Consider the following 12,441-nt stretch of genomic DNA (forward strand, 5'->3'; position numbering starts at 1 on the left):
TATTTTATGTATTTGCATTTCAAATGTTATTCCCTTTTCCCTACTCCCATACCCCTGCTTCTATGAAGATGCTCTCACTCCCACCCACCCACTCCAACCTCAACACCCTGGCATTACCTACATTGAGCCTTCACAGAACCAAAGACTTATCCTTCTATTGATGCTGGACAATGCCATTCTCTGCTACATATGCGGCTAGAGTCATAGGTCCCTCCATGTGTACTCATTGGTTGGTGATTTAGTCCCTGGAAGCTCTGGTGGGGTCTGGTTGGTCAGATCCAGATTAAGGCAGGAGGAAGGAGGCTTCAAAGAGAGATCCCCAAGGTTCAGAGGAGTGAAGCAATAGGGTGATTCCCCAGGGGTTAGAGGAGTGAAGCAATAGGGTGTCTGTTTGAACATACAAGGGAAAACAGTTGAAATTATATTCCCATAGGAAGCTATGGGGCTGCAAACCCCTTCAGCTCCTTCAGTCTTTTCTCTAACTCCTCATTTGGCGTCCCCTTGTTCAGTCCAATGGTTAACTGCAACCATCCTCATCTGTATCAGTAGGGCTCGGGCAGAGCCTCTCAGGAGACACCTATATCTGGCTCCTGTCAGCAAGCACTTCTTGGTAACAGCAATAGTGACTGGGTTCAGTGGCTGCATATAGAATGGATCCCCAGGTAGGGCAGTCTCTAGATGACCTTTCCTTCTGTCCCCACTCCACTCTTTGTCTCTGTATTTCCTCCTGTGAATATTTTGTTCTCCCTTCTAAAAAGGAATGAAATATCCACATTTTGGTCTTCCTTCTTCTTGGGCTTCATATGATCTGTGAATTTTTTCTTAGTTATTCCAAACCTTTGGGCTAATATCCATTTATCAGTGAGTCCATACCATGTGTGTTCCTTTGTAACTGGGTTACCTCACTCAGGAAGATATTTTCTAGTTCCATTCATTTGCCTAAGAATTTCATGTAGTCATTGTTTTTAATAGCTGAGTAGTACTCCATTGTGTAATGTACCACATTTTCTGTATCCATTCCTCTGTTGAAAGACATCTGGGTTCTTTCCAGCTTCTGGCTATTATAAATAAGGCTGCTATGAACATAGTGGAGCATATTCCCTTGTTATATGTTGGAGAATCTTTTGGGTATATGCCCAGGAGTGGTTTAGCTGGGTCCTCAGGTAGTATTATGTCCAATTTTCCAAGGAACCTCCAGATTGATTTCCAGAATAATTGTACCAGCTTGCAATCCCACCAAGGGAGGAGTGCTCCTCTTTCTCCACATCCTCAACAGCATCTGTTGTCACCTGAGATTTTGATCTTAGTCATTCTGACTGGTGTGAGGTGGTATCTCAGGGTTGTCTTGATTGGCATTTCACTGGTGACTAAGGATGTTGAACATTTCTTTAGGTGCTTCTCAGCCATTCAATATTCCTCAGTTGAGAATTCTTTGTTTAGCTCTGTACCCCAATTTTTAATAGGATTATTTGATTCTCTAGAGTCTAACTTCTTGAGTTCTTTGTATATTAGATAATAGTCCTCTTAAAGACATTTTCCCAATGTTGGTTGCTGTTTTTGTCCTAATGACAGTGTCCTTTGCCTTACAGAAGCTTTGCAATTTTATGAGGTCCCATTTGTTGATTTTTGATCTTATGATAGAAGCCATTTGTGTTCTATTCAGGAAATTTTCCTTTGTGCCTATGTGTTTGAGGCTTTTCCCTGCTTTCCTTCTATTAGTTTCAGTGTATCTGGTTTTATGTGGAGGTCTTTGATCCACTTGGACTTGAGGAGATAAGAATAGATAGATTTACATTCTTCTAAATGCTGACCACCTGTTGAACCAGCACCATTTGTTCAAAATGTTGTCTTTTTTTCCCTTGGATAGTTTTAGCTCCTTTGTCAAAGATCAAGTGACCATAGGCGTGTGGGTTCATTTCTGGGTCTTCAATTTTATTCCATTGATCTACCTGTCTGTCTCTGTACCAATACCATGCATGATTGCTTAAGGTCAGGAATGGTGATTTCCCCAAAGTATTTTCATTGTTGAGAATAGTTTTCACTATCCTGGGCTTTTTTGCTATTCCAAATGAATTTGCAAATTGCTCTTTTTAATTCTATGAAGAATTGAGTTGGAATTCTGTTGGGGGTTGCATTGAATCTGTAGATTGTCTTTGGCAAAATGGCCATCTTTACAATATTAATCCTGCCAACACATGAGCATGAGAGATCTTTCTACCTTCTGAGATCTTCTTCAATTACTTTCTTCAGAGACTTGAAGTTCTTGTCATATAGATCTTTCACTTGCTTGGTTAGAGTCACACCAAGGTATTTTATATTGTTTGTGACTATTGTAAAGGGTGTCATTTCCCTAATTTCTTTCTCAGCTTGTTTTTCCTTTGAGTAGAGGAAGGCTACCAATTTGTTTGAGTTAATTTTATATCCAGCCACCTTCCTGAAGTTGTTTATCAACTGTAGGAATTCTCTGGTGGAATTTTTGGGGCTACTTAAGTGTACAATCATATCATCAGCAAATAGTGAAATTTTTACTTCTGTATCCCTTTGACCTCCTTTTGCTGTCTGATTGCTCTGGCTAGGACTTGGAGTACTATATTGAATAGTAGGGAGAGAGTGGGCAGCCTTGCCTAGTCCCTGATTTTAGTGGGATTGCTTCAAGTTTCTCTTCATTTAATTTGATGTTGGCTACTGGTTTGCTGTATATTGCTTTTACTATGTTTAAGTATGGGCCTTAAATTCCTGATCTTTCCAAGACTTTTAACATGAAGGGATGTTGAATTTTGTCAAATGCTCTCTCAGCATCTAATGAGATGATCATGTGGCGTTTTTTCCCTTGAGTTTGTTTATATAGTTAGTGGATTATGGTGATGGATTTCCATATATTGGACCATCCTTGCATTCCTGGGATGACGATTTCTAACATAGAATAGTTGAGGATGATAAATTCTGTGCCCAGTGGTTGTGTTATTGGTTTATTTTAAACTAAAATTGTCTGGTTTTTTCATTCTTGGTGACTCAGGTAGGCTGGAGGGAAAGAATTTAGCCATGGTGGAATTTGGCCAGGTTTTAGAAGGGGAAAATCAGGCAGGGACTGAGCTCCAGGGTAGAGGTAACCATAGCAGAGTGTGGGCTGGCGAGAGTGTGCCCCCAGCTAGCTACTCATAAACTTGGGCTGGCCATGGGGACTTAGAGAGCAATAAAGAGTTCTGAAGAGGCAGAGTCAGTGTTTGTGGGAAAGGTGTGGGTTAGGAGAAACATGAGGTTTCAGTCTCAGGCTGTATACCGGGCTGAAAACAGACCAACATCGCAGGTGCCTAGCCAGCAATAGCATGGATTGTTTTTTAGTAATTACATGCTACGCTTAGCCCTACATTCTCTCATTTGATGGGGATAATACATTCTACATTGATAATGAGCTTAAAACTAGTGATGTGTATGAAATGTTCTTCAAAGAAACAAGTGTACTTTAATTCATGTGTGTGTGTGTGTGTGTGTGTGCTGTGAGTTTTGTCTTAGAGCTTACAGGCTGATGCGAACAAGGGAAGTATTCCAATAATATGTGGTCATGCTGCCAAGACCTCACTTCTACTAGGCACTGAGCCATGTACCGTTGCGTGGGGGGGGGGTGTTTTTTTTATTGTTGTTGTTGATGATTAAAAGATATCTGCTTCATTCCACAACTCATAAGTTCCAGAGGCAAAATTCCTCCTCACTTTAGAGCCAGTCTGGGGAAGCATTCTGCAGAGAATGATACACATCATATTAGTTGGGATGATGGTGACCTATGAGATAACCTCTGTGGCAGGAACAAGAGCTCACTTACCTTCTCTAGAAGCTGCTGCTGCTGCCCCCAGTGTGTGCCAGCCTCCACAGGAAGCAATTATCCACCACCATTTTCCTGTTTTCTCTATTCAGGGCTTTCTTAAAAGAAACCAAATCAAACTAAGGTCTATGTGATGGCCCTTTGTCTTGCAGATCCACCCTTCCACGTACATCCACTCCCTCTGCCATTTTCCTCAGATGTAAGTTGTTCACTCCTTTCTTTAGCTTCCTCATGTTCATTTTATAGCAACTATTTTACTCCCTGATCTACCTACTTCTCACTGTTGCTTTCCCTCTGGAACCCATTTTCCTTGAGACACCAGTGATCTTCTTGTTCTAATTTTCCCAACACTCCCTCCTCTACATTTTACTGAACAAGTCAAGTTCATGACTAGGGTGGACCACAATACTTGACACAGTATCCTGATATTACCCCTATTTCAGGCAATGTGGGGGTTGTTAGGGATAGAATAGTCACAGACTGTTGTCCCTGTTTCAAACAAGAGCACAGGCACAGTGAAATCCCTTGTTTAAGGCCTTACAACTATTGTATTAACTTTTACCTTCCAGCATGAAGAATGTGAAGTTTGTACAAGTTGGTAAAGGTCAGTAGGACTTTATGAAACAGTAGTGTGATGGTTTCTATCTGCTTGGTCCAGGAGGGTAGCCTTGTTGGACTAAGTGTGCCACTGTGGGCATGGGCTTAAGACCCTCCTCCTAGCTGCCTGGAAGCCAGTCTTCCACTAGCAGCCTTCAGGTGAAGATGTAGAACTCTCAGCTCTGCCTGCCTCATACCTGCCTAGATGCTGCCCTAGTCCAACCTTGATGATACTGGACTGAACCTGTGAACCTGTAAGCCAGCCCAATTAAATGTTGTACTTTGTAAGGCTTGCCTTGGTCATGGTGTCTGTTCACAGCAGTAAACCCTAACACAGGTGAATATTATATTTCATGGCAGTTAGTTACATAAGTTAAAGTGAAATTATCATAAAGGGCTATGTGAATGCACTGTTAAAAACAGTGTGACGTCAACATCTCATGCCCATGCTAAGCACCTGAAACTGCCTATTTAATACAATATTTATTAATCCTGAGCGAGGTCCATGAGCTTCTGACCCTTGTGGTAAACACTGAAATGAAGCACTTTAAGAGTTAAAGCTCCATGCTTGTCTCAGAGGTCTCAACCCTGGGTTGGGGTAGCTTCTCTGGCTGCTTAGTCCTGTGGAGGAATACAGTCAGCAGAGTGAACGGACAGACGTACTGCAGGAAAGCTGCTCACCTCGGGAGAGCCAGGGCAGAGCACTGAGAAAGGCCCAAGTATAGGCTCTACTCTGCAGAGGCGTTCTCAGGGGATTCACCTCCTAAAGTCACACCCCTCCCAACCCTAACAACCATTCCACTTTGAATGCTTTGATTCATCCATTGATGTCGTCACTAAAGTGCTACCAGCATCAAACCACAGTATTTTATCACAGCAACAGGAAGAGGAACGCAAACAGCCCAACAGTTCTCAACACTGCCAAGTCTAAACAAGGCCTCTCTGGGACCCAAGGCAAACTGTTATAGTCCCTATAAAATTCAAAACAGCCGTAAGTAGCAGTCTTCCAACTTGAAATGAACAGACTGAGACCCCCTGAGGGCAAACACTGAATCCTGTCATTCTGTGTGGGACAGCAGGACCCACCACATCATCATGATCAAGTTCCAGACCACCCCACCCTAAAGACTTGCCGGTTACGGTAGCCCTCGTGGCCACTTGTCTTGGATGGTCCTGGTTACTGCCCATGGCTTCCCTTAGAAGATATACATGTTCCTTCCATGGGCTATTCCTTGCTGTTTCTGCTGATGCCTCAGCTTTGTTTCCAGAGGTTTCCTAACCTTTCTGTGCCTTGTGCATCCCAGCCCTCCCTCGGAGATCAGGGAGGAAGCCTCCTCAGCTCTTGCCTATGCATGTGTGCAAAAAGAACACCAAGTTCTGCTGCCAGCTTTAGTAGTAGCCAAGCCTACTCAAACCATGGGTGCTCCCTTCCCCCCACACACCTGTCTGTACATCCACTAAACATATTCTCTCTCCTTATCTTTTTATAAAACACAACATTTAGTGCCAAGACTTGGACTTAGAAACTCCACAGGTTCACTTCCCCAGGGCTACCCCAGGGAGAGCCATTGCTCACCAGCCCAAACTTCAGAGAATTGGTAAGCCCCCTCCCCCACACCGGTCAGAGTAAATGTCCCCATGGTCCCAGCAGAAAGTTCTTGAGCTCAGAGCTACCCCTGTGATGCTCTTGAGAAGAGAGATACTCAGTCTTTTCACTGACCCTTGTTCTAGGACATTGTCCCTTGGGCGAGATTTTCCTCTCTCCTCTGTGGTGGATCCTCTCTTGCTCCTGTGAAATCCTAGGCCTACGTGAACTGCTCTCCCTCCATCCCTTAGAGCACTGGTCCAGAACTTAGCCCTCAGATCACCACGTGATGACCTTGTGATCTGGCCTGGCTGTCATTCTCTCTGGACATTAATTGTATCCTCAGGACGCTTGTAGGGGTAAATAATAACTCTACTCTCACCGACAGGTTGGTTTTTGCCACCTTGTCCCTACTTACAGGGACTGCCCCATCTCATTTACAGTACACAGCAAGCAGTATCTCTAGATGGCCACTAAACTGGCATTTTAAACCAACTCTCTTGTTAGTGTTCTGTAGCGTAAGCTTCCCCCTCCCCCTTCCCTCATTCTCTCACCATTTGCTCTGCTCCCTGTTATCCTCGTGAAAAGCAGGTCTGGTCCCACTCCTTGCGTCCTGCCAGGGACTCTGCTGAGACTCTGCTTTCCTGCACGCACATGTGCAACCATCTGCCCCTCCACTTGTGCTCTCTCATGCGCATGCACAAAGACGCTGCACTGCTTCCCCCACCCCCACCTCCCCCACAAACACATACGCACAGGAGCGCTCTCTCTCTCTCTCTCTCTCTCTCTCTCTCTCTCTCTCTCTCTCTCTCTCTCTCTCTCTCTCTCTCCTTTCTTCCATGGGACTGCTGCAGGCACACTTGCGCTCCGGTGTCTCCTGCTGGCTTCTCCTTCTGCGTTTGGTGTCAGAGTTCTCTCACACTACCTGGGTGGAGACAGAAAGCTATGCTACTGGGCCCCCACCCCACTTGCTTGCTACGTGCACTGCGCTCCCTTGATCCTGCAACATCAGGGCCCCATAGCACAGAAACCCCAACGATGACCCACTGTGGACTCCCATGTATGCCACAACACAGCCCTTGCCTGTTCTCACAGCTGCGTGCTTGCCTGCTCAGTTCGCGGCACAGGCCTGAACCTGTTCAGACATACTTAATGTGACCTCCGTCTCACACCACCTCTGTTAGCTCTCTGATTGCCTTCCACTCTGCTTCAGGCCAACTCTAAGACAAGTGTTTCTCTGCTAACGCAAGTGCAAAAATGTGTTCTTCTCTACTAATGAATGGAACCTGTCAAAGTCACTTAACAATTAAGATTTTTGTTACTATCCTGCCTTGGTAAATAATGATTTTTGCTACTGCCATTAAATTATAGTGTGTATTGTCTAACTCAGATATGAACAATAGACACAGCTCTCAATCTTGTCAGAAGTCTACAAATATATTTAAGCTTATAACAGACACACTCTCAAAGCATAACAGTTTACAAAGGTCTCAGAAGATAATAGACACAGCTACAAGAGACTACATGGATTGTGGTTTGAAAACCACTGAGAGCACCACCATTGCCCTGTCTGGGCTTGGTCTACCTGGTGGATAAAACTGGATACCCTAAGAGTCAAATGACTCACATTGTCTAAATCAAGGTGAGTCATTTCTCATTTCTCATGTATCTATTCCACAGAGAAAAGGCTTTTCATCTTCTGGGCTTGAAAGCCAGACTGACTCTGTCCAAGTTGCCATGGAGACCGCAGGGACCTGGGAACTGTTTAGGTAGTGGACTACAGATGAACTCTGTTGTTTTTAATTAATACATGACTCCTAGATTATAATGTATTCTTCTCCAGATTCTGAGTACATTGACAGGTAAGGTAACTGTCGCTTGACAGCTAGCAAACAGACCTAGTTCCTTACCCTGAGGTGATCTCCCACTGTATTAACTCACTGGTCAATTTGTTCCTTGGCTAAGACTGCCAGATTTCTTCCAGACCTCATGATAAAGGATACACTAGTTCAGATGGAAAGCTTTCACAGATGTAGCCTGTTACTTCCTTTCCTAGATTCGGTTTCCAGCAACTAAATGCTTCACGTTTCCTCCTCTTCTTGCTGTGCCACTGTCCCAACATTAGTTAAGTTCTTATAAATTTGTCTAACTCTAATAAACATTTCCCCTATACGATCCAACTATATAAGCACAAATTTAAATTTTGAGTTTCCTTTGTCTTTTAACTAAATTTAAAGTGGTATGTATTCAGTCTCCCAGACAGAAGGAAAAAGTCCTTCTTGTTCCTTCTGCTCCATGAAAGGTTTTTGTCTTCCCTAACCTCATCTTAAGGACTGTTACAAATGTATCCCTTTTGTTACAAGACACCCACTCAGATCTTCCTCTCATGGACCAAACAGACTCCATCCAGCTAAGTACACATGCCAATCAATAGTCTAGTTCCGACTTACTACCCATTCCAGAGGGTGGGGTTCCTCTCCTGTGCCCTGGGATTGATACTCACCCCTACCCAACCGCTAAGACCTAAGAGTTTCAAATGTACTTTCAAATGTACACCTAAACTTCCAAGTGTACACCTAAGAAATTTTTTCTCCCAAACGTCTTACCTTTATTCTCTACCTATAATGTGTGTGTGTGTGTGTGTGTGTGTGTGTGTGTGTGTGTGTGTGTGTGTGTGTATGTGTGTGTGTTAGCATCTTGTCAAGCCTAGGCATTTATTGCATCCAGGACAGCTCCAGAGAAGCAACCTCTAGATGCTCTAATCTTCTCTCACAGACACGGACACCTGCTGCACCTGTTCCTTCTGATCTATCCCCCATGGTCAGCAGACCCTGGACAGCAAGGAAACAGGCGACCCTCCTAAGATGGACCATATCCATTTTCCTAGGTTTCCTAGAGACACGTCACCCCTAAGTCAGCAGGAAGCAGCTAAAGATCACGATGACCATATTTCTGCTCCACCAATACCTCTTTCTAATTTTTTCCCTTTTTTAATTAAACTGAAACAGGGGAATGTTAGCATTTTGTCTAAGCTCTGCCCCACTGTTACCTGGCAACAGCCAGGTTTGCCTGACTCACCATAAAAGGGGCTGCTTGGCCCCTCCTCTCTCTCTTGCTCTTGCCTTCTTGCTCCAGCCCTGTCCTCTGCCACATCCCCTCTCCCTTTTCCCCTCCCCCTCTCTCTCCACTTGTTCATGGCCAGCCTCTCTCTCTCTCTGTCTCTCTCTCTCTCGCTCTCTCTCTCTCTCTCTCTCTCTCTCTCTGTCTCTCCCCCCCCCCCCACTACCCTCTCAACTCCCCTCCCCGTGCCCTGAATAAACTCTATTCTATATTACATCGTTGTGTGGCTGGTCCCTCAAGGGGAAGGGGTGCCTCAGCATGGGCTCGCAGAGGCACCCCCTTCCCCCACACCTGACTGCACATCCACCAAACATATTCTCTCTGTCCTCATCTTTTTGTAAGACACGACACTCATCCTTTTGTCTTAAAGGGGGATTTGTTAGACTGGCTTACACATGTAGTCTGAGTAATCCAACAATGGCTGCCTGCACTGGAGAGTCTGAGAGGCCAGTGTTCAGCTCACTAGGCTGGATGTCTCATCAGCCCTCATCTGCTGCTGTAGGCCTGGAGGATCCATGGAACGCTGCTGGTCTCCAGTCTGTGCTGAAATCCTGAGGCAGTCGGTTCTAGTAACATAGGGGAAGGAATGGCTGAGCAAGAAGGCAGATGGACTTGCTAGGTAGGGAGCGTGAGAGCAAGCAGGCAGAAGACAGAGTTCCCTTCTTCCACTGAACCCTGGCGCCTGAGCCTGGCAGGGCTTCCTGATGTGTTCATAAGCTGTGGTCTTTGCTGGCACTAATCTCAGTAGCCCCAGGATTCTCTGCTTTAAACATGCTTGTCCTCCAACCAGCACAAGCTTTACGAAGCATTCCATGCTGTTTCTGAGGCTGGGGTTTTCTCCATAAATCCAGGCAAAAGCAGCCACCTGTCTGACACCTCACAGTCAGGGCCTCAGCATCTGTAGTCCTGTGTGCATCTGAGCTCGCTCAGAGCAACTCACTAAGAGTCGCCTACAACATTTTTATATTTTCCTATCCAGTTTCCCCAGGCCTTTCCAAATTTGAAAATCTTCTGACCCACACAAGACACTGTCTGGTCACAGGAGCGACCCTACTTCTGGTACCAGTTTTCTGCATTAGTTTTTCTTGAGAAAACTAAAAGAGGAGACCTGTATCTTGGCCTCTGGTTTCAAAGGCTTCAGTCCATGGTGGCCCGGACTCATGACTGTGTGTGGCCGAGCTGAGGCAGAGCAGCAGAGGGTCTCATCTTATGGCAGCAAGGACGCAGAAAAACAGGGCATGGGACCAGAGACAAGGTAGACCTTCCTTTCAAAGGCACAGCCCAATGGCATACTTCCTCCAAGCGGGCCCCATATTCTAATGAACTTATCGGCCCACTGATCTGTATCCTACCCACAGCACTAAGGACCATCTGGGGACAAAGCACTCCAAACCATCCATGGTTACAGGTATACACTGAATTCTTGTAACATATCCCCTATGATAAATTGGACTTTTGTAACTGATTTATTTCCCTTTATGTAGCATTCATCATGGTAACCGTGGTACCTGGTTAGTAACAGTATCTGGCAAATCAATCCCTCATTTGTAGAAAAAGAGCGCTCAAGTATTATTGTAGTTTGCACAGGAAGAAAAAGGCTTCACGTGTTTTCCATCTTCATAAGCTCTTCTCACACAGTAGAGCCACAGCTCTGTTGTCCTAACTCAGCAACAGTAGCATACATTTCTTTTACCCTCTTGACTGTTTCAGGGATGGTGGCAGTTGACTTTCCTGTGGAATATCTAAACTCCCAGAATCATTTCTCATGCAAATTAGGGCCATTAGAAAACAAACTTAGGGCTACTTGAGCACAAGTTCTGATGATCTGATGAACAGAAGAGCTGAGTCACTGATGGATGAGTAGTGTGTACTGCATGGAAACTGCACAAAAATGACTCACACCCGTCAGACGTCACCAGCGTGTACAGCAGCACGAAGCTACTTCAACTTAGTCGGAATGGATCCAGCTATTAACTTCTGGGGTTTTTCATGTAGTATTTTCAAACTGCGGTTGACGTCAGATAATTGAAACCACAGTAAGGAACTAACAGGGGACTGCTAAAGTTGTAGTCTATCTTAATAAGACAGGGCCATTCGCCTTCCTCAATCTATTAGGAGCTTTTTGAAAAGCAAAGGTGGACTGGTTGGTTTAGTCTCAAATAAATCCATGTTCTCTTGTTGGAAAAAAAAGTACTAGCTTAGAGAAGAACAGAAGTAAACCCTCCAAGCTGAGAAAACCACAGGTCTGGCCACTGTGGGGCCATTTTCAGTCCTCCAGCTGTGTACCACCCTCATCCGTCAGCCACGCCCTTCAGCGTTACCTTGGAAACTGCCTTCAGCCTCCATCTTCACATAATATGATCAGCCACCTCAGTGAAGTGTGCCTCCTGGAAAGCCAGCTGAGCCGGAGATGTGGAACATCCGTGAGTACCACCTATCCAACAGCGTGGCCCGAAAGACAGGTTCAGAGACATGAGATGGTGGGGTAAGCTAAAGATTTCCATTTTAAAAAATTAAGTTATCTATTTAGTGGGGTAGGAAGGTGCACGCACCACGGTGCCTCCTGTGGAGATCAGAAGACAACTTCTAAGAGTCACTCCTTTCAAGAGGAACACTCCTCCATTGTTGGTGGGATTGCAGACTGGTAAAACCATTCTGGAAATCAGTCTGGAGGTTCCTCAGAAAATTGGACATTGAACTGCCTGAGGATCCAGCTATACCTCTCTTGGGCATATACCCAAAAGATTCCTCAACATACAAAAGAGACACGTGCTCCACTATGTTCATCGCAGCCTTATTTATAATAGCCAGAAACTGGAAAGAACCCAGATGCCCTTCAACAGAGGAATGGATTCAGAAAATGTGGTACATCTAAACAATGGAATATTACTCAGCTATCAAAAACAACGAGTTTATGAAATTCGTAGGCAAATGGTTGGAACTGGAAAATATCATCCTGAGTGAGCTAACCCATTCACAGAAAGACATACATGGTATGCACTCATTGATAAGTGGCTATTAGCCCAAATGCTTGAATTACCCTAGATCCCTAGAACAAACGAAACTCAAGACGGATGATCAAAATGTGAATGCTTCACTCCTTCTTTAAATGAGGAAAAAGAATACCCTTGGCAGGGAAGGGAGAGGCAAAGATTAAAACAGAGACTGAAGGAACACCCATTCAGAGCCTGCCCCACATATGGCCCATACATATACAGCCACCCAATTAGAGAAGATGGACGAAGCAAAGAAGTGCAGACCGACAGGAACCGGATGTAGATCGCTCCTGAGAGACACAGCCAGAATACAGCAAATACAG

At 44.8% G+C, this 12,441-nt stretch overlaps 2 long non-coding RNA genes across 2 annotated transcripts in view; one reads left to right on the top strand and one right to left on the bottom strand.

Moving 5' to 3' along the window:
- The window catches only part of LOC120102808 (uncharacterized), a 40,158-nt gene extending 33,483 nt beyond the window's left edge, over positions 1 to 6,675 (bottom strand). Inside the window, exon 1 of the long non-coding RNA XR_015620610.1 lies at positions 6,557 to 6,675. This is a non-coding gene — a long non-coding RNA (uncharacterized LOC120102808). The remainder of the gene's footprint in view (positions 1 to 6,556) is intronic.
- LOC148005618 (uncharacterized) overlaps positions 1 to 9,335 on the top strand; it is a 31,476-nt gene extending 22,141 nt beyond the window's left edge. The window contains exon 4 of the long non-coding RNA XR_015620609.1: positions 8,778 to 9,335. This is a non-coding gene — a long non-coding RNA (uncharacterized LOC148005618). The remainder of the gene's footprint in view (positions 1 to 8,777) is intronic.
- The last annotated feature ends 3,106 nt before the right edge of the window (positions 9,336 to 12,441 follow it).

Source organism: Rattus norvegicus, chromosome 5 (genome assembly GCF_021556685.1).
Source record: "Rattus norvegicus strain SHRSP/BbbUtx chromosome 5, alternate assembly SHRSP_T2T, whole genome shotgun sequence".
Taxonomy (NCBI): Eukaryota; Metazoa; Chordata; class Mammalia; order Rodentia; family Muridae; genus Rattus; species Rattus norvegicus.